Genomic DNA, 11,632 nt, shown 5'->3' with positions numbered 1-11,632 from the left:
ACATTTTCTGGATTATATACAAAACAAAATATATTTTCCTGTACTTCATGCCATATGCAAAAATCAAATCCAGATGGAAAAGAGATTTAAATGTTAAAGACAAATTAAGAAAAAACCTTTAGAAGATAACATAAGAATGTTTTTCTTAGAAAAAATGCAAGAAATAAATCTTAACATAAAATATTGCTAAATTTTACTGTGTTAAATTAAGAAATTTTGCTGCAGATCCAATGTACATCATGGTGACCATAGTTAATGATATTGTACTATACACTTGAAATTTGCTAAGAAGTAGATCTTAAACATTCTTACCATACACATACATGCAAAATAACCATGAGTGGTAAAGTACATTTTAATTTACTTGATGGTGATAATAATTTTACAATATATACATATATACAAATATTGTGTGCTGTAAATACATGCAATTTTTTATTGTTATTTTTTTAATTGTTGGGGATTCATTGAGGGTTTGGAAAACCAGGTTACATTGATTCCATCTGTTAGACAAAGTCACTCTAATAATTGTGTCCTGCCCCCAAAAGATGTGTCAAACACTATGACCCCCACAACTCCCCTCTCCTTCCTTCCTTCATCCCCCACCATGTACTAGATCATTAATTGCCCTCATATCAGAATTGAATACATAGGATCCTTGCTTCTCCATTCTTGTGATGCTTTACTAAGAACAATGTGTTCCATTTCCATCTAGGTTAATACAAAAGATATAAAGTCTCCATCTTTTTTAATGGCTGAAGAGTATTCTATGGTATACACATACCACAGCTTGTTAATCCATTCCTGGGTTCGTGGGCATTTAGGCTGATTCCACATTTTGGCAATTGTACATTGAGCTGCAATAAAAAGTCTCGTGCAAGTGTCCTTCTGCTAAAAGGATAATACATGCAATTTTTATTTGTTAATTATACCTCAATAAAACTGGAGAAAAATTTAAGAACTTCTGTTCATTAAAAGTACTGTAGTGAAAGAGATTCCACAGCTATGAAAAGGTTTTTCCCTTCCATTCCTATAACCAACAAAAATAGTATATAAAATACATTAAAACTCAGTGTCAATAAAGTAATCTTGTATAAAAATACATTAAAAAGTCACAAAGTGCATAAACAGGCATTTCAAAGAAAATAAACGTGGTTAGATAATAAAGACATGACATTATCATCCATGTAGAAAACCCTGAGGAGTTTTAAAAAATGTGTGAGAGTTAAGAAATGAGTTTTGCAAGGTTACAGGACACAAGGCCACAAAAATTACTAACATTCCATACACTAGCAACAAGCAATCAAATAAAAAAGTAATATCACTTACAATGCCATAGAAATATAAGAAAATAGAGGAAATTTAATAAAATGTATGCAAGCTTACTTCTAAAAACTATAACATATCATTGAAAAAAAATTTTATAGACGTGTTAACATCTCATACTGGTTATCATCATAATGTCAATTTTCCTCAAATTGATCTACAGATTTAAGACAATCCTAAAAAATATCTTAGAACAGGCCAACACCTGTGGCTCAAAGGAGTAGGGCACCGGCCCCATATCCCAGAGGTGGTGGGTTCAAACCTGGCCCCAGTCAAAAACTGGAAAAAAAACCAAAAAAAAAAAACCCCCAAAATCTTACAACGTTTTTTGTTTTAGAAACTGGCACGCTGACTTTAAAATTTATGTGAAAAAATAAAAGACCTAGACCAGCCAGTTGGTGGGCTTATACCACGATATAATTGAGGCAATGTGGTATTGGCTTAAACGTAGATGGATAGATAGACATACAGATAAATGAAACAAGATAAAGTTGAGAAATACAATCCAATATATTGGTAAGTTAATTTTTGACAAAGTTAGCAAAATATTTTAATAGATGAAAGATCTTTTCAACAAATGGTCCTTGATAGAAACTGAATGTATATCTCCAAAATGTACATCTTGAAGCTTAAGTCATCAATATAGTGATGTTTGGAGGCGAGGCCTTTGGGAAGTAAGCAGATCATGAGGATGGAGCTCTCAGGAACTGGATTAGTGCCTTAGGAATGAGAAGAGACTCATTCCTGTGAGATACATCACTGATGTATCTCTCTCCACCACCTGAGAATACGGCAAATAAAAGCAATCTGCAAACCAGGAATAGTGCTCTCACCAGAAACCGGATCTCTGGTGGGTACATCTTGGATTTCCCAGCCTCTAGAACTGTGAGAAATAAGTTGTTGGTCTTGTGTTATAATAGGATGAACTAAATCCAGAAATAATTGAATATCCATGTGCAAAATATTCAATCTCAGCTCTTGCCTGAAACATATAAAAATAAAAATGGAGCATACAATTAAATGTAAAAATCAAACTTACAAAATTTCTAGAAAGAATCTTAGAAGATGGTCATTTTGATCTTATAATAGGCTTTTTGTTTTTAAAGACAGGCTCCAAAAAGCATGAACCTTTAAAAACAACAACAATGAAAAACCCTGATAATTTGGACTTCATAAAAAGGTAAAACTTCTGCTCTTTGAAAGATACTATTAAGAAATTTGATAAGCAATACCCAGACAGAGACAAAAATGTTTGTAAATCACATATCTCAATACAGACTTTCATCTAAAATATATTATGAACACCCAAAACTCAATAATAAGCCTACATAAATGTGCAAAATACTTGAACAGTTACTTTAACAAAAAAGTAAAATATAAGCACATGAAAAGATGCTCAATTCTATTAGTCATTAGAAAAATTAATTTAAAGCCACAATAAGGTATCACAGAATATCTACTATAATGGCTAAAATTTTAAAAATTAAAAGAAAAAAATGAAACCACAAATTGCTCAGAGGATGTGGAGCGTTTGGAATTCCTATGCAACCCGGGGGGAGGAGGGATGGTAATCCTTACAGAAAACATTTTGGTAGTTGTTTTTGTCTTTTTAATAAAATTGAACATATACATTCTAGCAATTCTACCACTAAGTATTTACTCAAGGGATATGGTAACATATGTCTACACAAAGACCATGTGTAAATATTTATCGCAGCTTTATTCACAATGATTCCAAACTGGAAACGACCCAAATACCTATCAATTGGCCAATGTATAAACAAATTGTGTTAATTCATGCAATGAAATTCTTCTTAGCAATACAAACATACAAAGTGCTGACATATACAATAGCCTAGATGAATTTTAAAAGCATCATGTTAAATGAAATAAGCCAGACAAAAATACTGCATACAGTGTAAGTCTATGTATATGATCTTTCATGTTTTGTGTGGGAAAACAACTAAAAATGGCAGAAATCAGAGTAGTTGTTCCCAGAAGCTGGTAGTAAGGAGCGCAAAGAGCACAGAGGGGAACCTAGGGAGGGAAGATGGAAATGTTCTATACCTCATTGAAGTAATGGGTACACATTTGGCAAAACTCATTTAACTGTGCACCAGAAACAGGTGGATTTCATTGTTTGCAAATTGTACCTTAATAAAATTGAATTTGGATTTACTATTTCATATCCACCTTATTGGAAAACTTATCAAATGTGAAGGCTGTGGAGCAATGCGATCTGTGTGTGATGGATGGTTTGTGGTACTATAAAGTGGTTCAATAACTTTGAAAACAATTTTCTCATTGTCTAATAAATCTGAACATGTGTCTACTCTACAATCTAACAATTTTACTCATTTTATAATGTGTAAAATATGACCATTCTATGTACCTACAACTAATAATATTATTTGTATATGCAGAAATAATTTTTGCAGTGTTTTTTAAACAGGATATGTAAAGGTGGAAGTAATTCATGGTCACAATTTATTTGATGATAGATAAATTTCATGTAGTCATTCAGTGGTATGTTATACAATGGTAAAAATTAATGAACTACAAATACACAAATAACATGAATGATTCTCCAAAATGTAATATTTAACAAAGAAGACAATTCACAAGATAGTACACACAATGTATTAATATATGTATATATATAGTTCAAAACCACCAAAACTCCATATAAGTTAGAGGTATATATAAATATATATACCTAAATATATATATATTTATCTATATATATATATATATTTGGTAAAACTTTATGTAAAACAGGGATTGATTAACAGAGAATTTGGGATAATATGTCTGGAAAGTAAGATTTAGAAGCACTTTCTATTGTTACCTATGATACTCCATTTCTTGAGTTAGATGGTTTGTAACTTATGGTCTAAGTGTTATTTTTTATACAAAAATATTTCATGACATAAATCATTTTATATCTCTATTAGATACCAATATTGTCTGCTCCCTTCTTCCCCTTTCTGGGAAAATCCCCACCACTTCCCTTGCTGAGGTGTCAGAGCTTTATACAACCTTACCTTGTGACATTGTTATTGGGTTAGAAGTGAACTCCTGACCTAGAGGGTAACTCATGAAATCAGTCAATAATCTTGAATTTCAAGGATTTTGCTAAAAAAAAAAAAAAAGCTGAATGGAACTTACTCTAGATCAAAATCTTGAGTTGAGACACAAAGAAGTTATGAATTATTAAAGGTAATTGAATTTAAAGGTGTACCTAATGTGAGACCCAGAGAGAGGGGTTTATGGTTAAACCTCTTAGGTTGATAAATCTCTAAAATTATGTACTAAATTTTATGTGTATCCCTGAAGGGGGGGGTCATGTCTTTCACCTTGGGTCTCTGACCAAACATAGGATAAAAACCACTGGGACAAAATCTTCTATAGAACCTGACTAGTCAAGTGAAAGTAGAGTTGAGTGGAGCTAGATGTTACTAGGCCAGAGCCCAGAGCTGTCTCTCCTTCTGTTCTTCCTGAGTCACTCTACATCTTTTTCTGGGGATCTTACGAGAAATCTTAACCTGCCAGAAAGGATACCAGTTGAAATCTTCTTTTAAATTCTTTGGACAAAATGGGACCTGTCTATGAAAATAGACATGATACTCAATGGAAGTCCCAAGACAATACTAGTACAACTTCTATGGAAAGTAGTATGAAGATATCTCAAAGAACTAAAAATACACCTAGCACTTGATCCAGGAATCCCACTACTGGGCATTTTCACAAAGGAAAAATATCATTCAACCAAAAAGACACTTGCACTTTAATGTTTATTGTGGCACAATTCACAACTGCCAAGATGTGGAATCAACTCAAGTGTCTATCAATACACAAGTGGCATATCTATACTATGGAGTATTACTCAACCATAAAAAATGGTGAACTAATCTTTTTGTAACAACCTGGATGGAATAGGAGATTATTCTTCTAAGTGAAGTATCTCAAGAATGAAAAAACAAATACAACAAGTATCCAGTATTAAACTGGAACTAATTGTTCAACACTTGTGGGCACATGTGGAAGTAGAACTCAATAGAAACCAATCAGGTGGGGGGCTGGGGCAGAGGCGGGGATAGGTAAGTTCACCCTAAAGGGCAGGATGCATACCATCTAGGCAAGGGGCACACTTGCAGCTTTGACTCAAACTGTACAAAAGCAATTCATGTTAACTGAGACATTTGTATCTCTGTAATATTCTGAATTTAAAAGAAATTAAATTAATTTTTCCAATTTGGCAATTTACAGAACAAAATAATTTACAGTTTTTAAAACTGTTCATTAAATATTACCATGGAGGAGAATTGGAGGAGTTAACTCTGGACAACTAATTAACACTTGATTAGAACCAAGGACTGGTGATATTTTGTAATTAGAAATGATAAAGTCCTTTCTTCTCATTTTTGAGGAAATATCAGAATTTAGTAGTAATTATCTAATGGGAATTTGAAAAGAAAAAACCAACCAAACAAACAAAACTGAACTCCACAAAAAAACAGCCTTCACTGTAATTAAAAACTTAATAAAAATTGTGCCTGTGTAATGAATTTATTGTTGTATACAAAGTCATTACACTTTATATTTGCAGAATGCTTTTACATATCATGTATTTTATTAATTGAAAATGCAGTTCAGAAACCATCTTAAAAAGCAAAATAATTTTTTATTACTGTATATTAATTAATTAAAAATATATGGCTCTTTCTATAGGGCGAATTTTGTCTCCCCAAAATTCACATGTTGAAGCTCAACCCCTGGTTTCTCAGAATATGACTGTATTTGAATACAACCTATTACAAAGGCAATTAAGTTAAAATGAGGCCCTCAGTGTAGGCCCTATACTAATCTAACTGGTGCCCTTATAAGAAAAGGAGATGAGACACAAGAAGACACCAGGGATGTGTGAGCACAAGGAGAAAAGATCATCTCAGAGCATAGGAAGAAGGCAGTCATCAGCAAGCCAGAAAGAGGCTGCAGAAGAAACCGAATTTGCTGATGGCTTGATCTAAAGACTTTCAGCCTGCACAACTGTGAGAAATAAATGTCTGTTGTTTAAACCATCCAGCCCGTGGTATTTTGTTTTGGCAACTCTGTCAAACTAGTCCACTCTATTTCATGTATGATACTGACAGTGGGTCGTTCTAAAATGCTTACAACAAATGCTCTCATCTATGGCAGCAAGTTACTAGAATCATCACATCAGAGAATTATAAAAAAGTTAATACATATTCAGAATTGAGGACCCTTTAGGAATCTAACAATAAATAAGATTAATTATAGTAACAGCTATAGTTTAAATGGAAGCTAACATCCCTTTAAGAGATGTTCTTAGTTTAAAACATGGATTTCATAACACTTAATGCTAGCCATTGTTGTTCATATATCTAAGGAGAGAAGTAATAAGTTTATTCAATGAGAAAATTTTATTATGGGGTAGGTTCAGAGGACTAGAACCTATTGTGGAATATTAGATGATGATTTATTTTAGAGTATGAATTGGTAATTCATCACTTTGTGGATCTCAGTTTGACACTGCTTTATTTTAAACATACAAGAAGCTTCACTTTTTGTAAAATCTTAATTTTAGATAGAAGTCTTCCATACAATTAATTTGGCAGTTATTTTAGATACTAGAGACATTTAAATGTTCACAGACTGCTACCTTCATAGAAATCTCTCTTATGTGATACCTTTGCTAGCTTAAGTTGTTATGCTCAGTTAGTTGGTCAAGGTGGTGGTGGTGGTGGTTCAAATTGCACATTCAATAGCATATTTAAGCCACTAAAAGGCAGAGTTCAGAGACTGATCCCAGCGAAGGTTTTTTTTTTTTTTTTAAATATCTGTTTAAGTGGTACAACAGAACCCATGAAAACCAACTGTTGGTGAGGTCAAACATTGAACCACCCCCTACACTGGTTAGAAACTTATAATACACTCAGTGACCTCTTTACCAGGGTCCACCAATATTTTTTGATGTGTAATACCAGTTAATCTTTTTTTGTTTTGTTTTGTTTTTGAGACTTTGTTGCCTTTAGTAGAGTGCTGTGGTGTCATCGCTTCCAGCAACCTCAAATTTTTGGGTTCAAATGATCCTCTTGCCTCAGCCCTTCAAGTAGCTGGGACTACAGGCACCCCTACAATGTTAGGCTATTTTTAGAGATGGGGTCTCAGTTCTGGCTTAGGCTGGTTTTGAACTCCTAAGCTCAAGCAATCCACCTGCCTTGGCACCAGTTAATCTTAATCATCAAACTATCTCTATTTATAAAACAAGATTATGGACATGTTCTGTCATGTAATACATTTTTCAAGAAGGAAGATTTATATACAAGATATATTGTTATTTTAATTTATATGATCTTTGAAAAGCATATGATATTAAAAAAGGAGTTACTCTAATAATATAAAATTTTAATTAATATATTTCTCTCTACAAGTCAAGTTTTAATCAGGGTTGATTAGTGTATGAATGTATAGATTATTTTGGTTTTACTTCTCATCTATGTATCTGTCTGATCAGATATAACTTCTAAAAAATTGTGGACAAAGGATATTAAAATGAAGAAAATTTGAATCATCATGTTTTAAAATATAGAGTAGCTGTTGTATAAGATGACTAATTGGAGTTTTAACTATTGATTAACATTAAATTTATATTACTTAGGAAATAAATGGTCTCTATTATACCATGAAAGAGAATTTATAAGTTTTACAAATATATTGAAATAGTATCTAGAGGAGATTATTACAGTGCTTTTTGTCATCATTTTATTAAAGGGGAAAATATCCCTTGAAACATTAAGTTATAATTAATTAACCAGAGTAAATTACACTTCTGTAGACCTGATCCAGGGTTATGAGTCATGTATAGTTCCATCTTTTTTGCCCTGGACAAGTATAGAATAACTGTAGATAGTTTCACCCCCTGTGACAATTCTTCAGTGCTTTTAAAGTAGCCAAAATTGTCCTCAGAAACTTCTGCAAAAGAACACAATTCCCTGTTATCTTGATATTGGTTATAAACACTTTATATATGAAATGCTTGCTATTTCATTGATAATTAAAATAGGGAACAAAATTCACATGGCATGTTTTAGTTATTGTTCAGTTTATCCTCAAAAGAAAACCAACCAATGGTATTGATAGAACTTGTCCACCCCAAATCTGATTGTCAGGCTACCAATGTGGAGGGGATGAATGCCTCCATTTCTTCCCACTCACTCTTCCTATTTATAGACTTTAAGAAAAAAAAAAATGGCACAACTTGCATAAGAAGAAAATGTCAAAAGGTTATAAAACACTGCAGGAAAACGTTTTTAATGAGTCTTCCTGAATCTGAAATAAAAAAGATGAAAAGTAAGGTTATTGTAATGAAGCCGGATAATGAAACTAGCGTTCAGGACATGTTTTCGACCATCCTTCCTACCTATGTGTGCTGCGTAATTAGAGATAGGCAGGTTAGGTTGTAAAACTATGGAAGAAAACACAACATATTTTCTGACTTTGGCTCCTAGCTCTGCTGCAGGCAGCTGGGAATGTTTTCCAGAAATAGAAAATGGCTGTAACAAACAATAAAATATAGGCAGTGAGAGCCACGATGATCTCTTTATCACATCTGTCATCACTGTACATACTGACGGATTTATCAGAATGCCAGGGAGTCTGAAGGCAGTGTGTCACAATCTGTGGGTATGCCTGCTCCCCACGGATTTATGGCTTCATTAGGAAATAAGAGAAGAACTTAAATAATAAAATTTTTAAAATCAATTCATATTCCCTAATAACCTCGAATTAGATTTTGAATGCTGTAATAAACATGTGCTTCACTAACACAAATTTACTCCTGCCTTTAGTCATTACCCTTTAAACAAAAAATTACTCCTTAGTTTCCTACAAATCAGAAACACACAGGCTTGGAAGGCTCTTTGATAATACTGCAGACCTCAAAACCCAAATGATGAAAGTCGCTGGAGGATTTATTTTTTTATCTGTCTTTTCTTATCAAATCAGTCAGGAAAGTAAAGCACTTGTCCACACTGCTCAAGCCTGAGGTCTTATCCTGTCATACCAACTAATTATGTGACTTCAGGTCTAATAGGAAAGTGTCAAAAAGGGTGCCAGGAAAAGTCAGAAAATCTGACTTCCAGTTCAGCTCTCAGACACCGAGTGACCGCCAGAGAGAGGGAACCGTGGATCTCAGCTCAGGAAACTGCTGGGAGATAAAGTACAATAAAGTCTTTTGTGAAGTAGGAAGTTATATTCATTCATTCATTCGTTTCACAGTAAAGACTAAGTGTATGATATTAAGGCATTAAAATATTCCCATGAAAAAGTATTGAACTAGAGTTAGGACATTGAATTTCTTGGCCCCATGATACTTTCACTAAATTCTTCTAATTGTATGCTGGGGTGGCTAACTATATAGTTTACTTGAATTAGTTTTTGGCAACATATGGCTGCTTTTTAGAAAGATCTGCTAGTATCTTTTTTATTTTTACAATTTCTACTTGTTGGACCTTGAATTAGTCACTTACCCTCTCTAGGATACTAGTTTAGTTTATAGGAGCATGTCGGAATCTGAGTAGATGATTATTAACTCATATCGGCCTAGTACTTTCACCCAGCTCATCGTGTGTGTTGAAATCTGGTAAGGCACAGAAAGGGACCCTCAGACTCAGCATTCTTGGTCTGACTGTGACTGAATGGAATTGAAGTTGTTTCCACGATCGCCTCCCCTATGCAGCTATCTTCACATTAGGATTCTGTTGCAAAGTACTTTCTATCTTGGACATCAGGATTCTTGCTTGTTTTTGCCTGAGGCTTGCAGAGATAAGTGTAAATATTTCATCAGTCAATCTAATACCTAAACTAACCTCTTTTTCTTGTTTTCTCTGTTTTCAGGAAAGGCCTGTCACAGAAGCACCTAGGCGCTAATGTCGTCACTGGCACAGACCAAGAGCAATTCAAAATTCAGAACCACAGAAATCTTCTGCGGTACAATTCGCAATCAAGAAAGATCTGTTCTGTGTTTGAACGAACCATGATTCCGGAATGATCTCAACCCTTCCCTGTTAGTTACTATTGCTCCTGCTTCCTGTAACGTCGGGAATTTTGAGGGACCAAGCAAACATGTTAAATGAGATCAAAGCAGGAAATTGTTGAGGTGTAGGTAAAGGTGCATGAAAATCACAGTTTATTTAAGAAAGGACACAGGGCTAATTGTCAATGTTTTGAATTTTCTGTCTCTTTTGTGATATGGAATCCTGTTGAATCAATTGTCCCCTTAACTCTTTTATTTTCAGTCTTTTTGTTTTATGTGCGTGTACACAACGGAGTAAGCCGGGAGGCCGGAGACCGGAGACGCAGAGTAGAGTCGCAGTTTGCGTCTGAAGCAGTCGGTTGGCAGAATTTTCTCTTCGGAGGTCAGTCCTTTTCTGATAACGCCTTCCACTGAATGAATGAGGCCCATTCACGTTGGGGAGGACAATCTACTTTATTCGGATTTCTCTCATTTAAATGTCAATCTCATCTGAACTAAATACCCTCCCCCAAACACCTACTGGAATAATGTCAGCTGAGCTGACATATAAAATGAACCATCACATACCTCTTACACAGACTTTACTGCCTTCTCCGGGACACTATTCTTAGCCTTGTTCAGCTATTGCCAAGGCTGATCTACGGTGTAATGAATAATGATTTTAAATGCATATTTTCAGTTCTCATCTCTTACAGGACCTTTAGTTCCAACATGTTTAAAATAAAATCTCATTATCTTTTATCCCTTATCTACTGCTTTCTTTTATTAATAGTAACGTTGTTCAATGTAAAAATCTTGGAGTCATCTCTGAATTCTCTGCAGTCATTCTTTTTTCTAATGAAGTTCCAACTCACGTTCTTATTCACTTTCCAATATTTATTAAACACCTTCCAGGTGTCTGACAACGTCTTCAGCAATGCCAGCGACACAGTGAAGAGTCAGACAATAAGCAAATAGCCCCCTAGATAATCTTAGTTGTGTTAAATGCTATGAAGAAAACACACGAGATGCTGGAAGAATGTCAAACTGAGGGGGCTCATGCATAGGGTGACCAGACGTCCCACTTTTGGCAGGACAGTCCCGATTTTTAACAATTTGTCCCGCATCCTGCGGCATTTTAAAAAAGTCCCGATTTTTTGAAAGAATGCAAAGAGAACAGTAAGGGAATATACGGTTTTTGGCTGCCATGTGGCTATTTCGCCAGGATATGAGTTTTATATTACTTTTGTTAATTTTATAATGTTAAAC

Source organism: Otolemur garnettii, unplaced genomic scaffold (genome assembly GCF_000181295.1).
Source record: "Otolemur garnettii isolate 467f Iridium unplaced genomic scaffold, OtoGar3 scaffold00037, whole genome shotgun sequence".
NCBI classification, from domain to species: Eukaryota; Metazoa; Chordata; class Mammalia; order Primates; family Galagidae; genus Otolemur; species Otolemur garnettii.
This window is presented reverse-complemented; position numbering follows the sequence as displayed.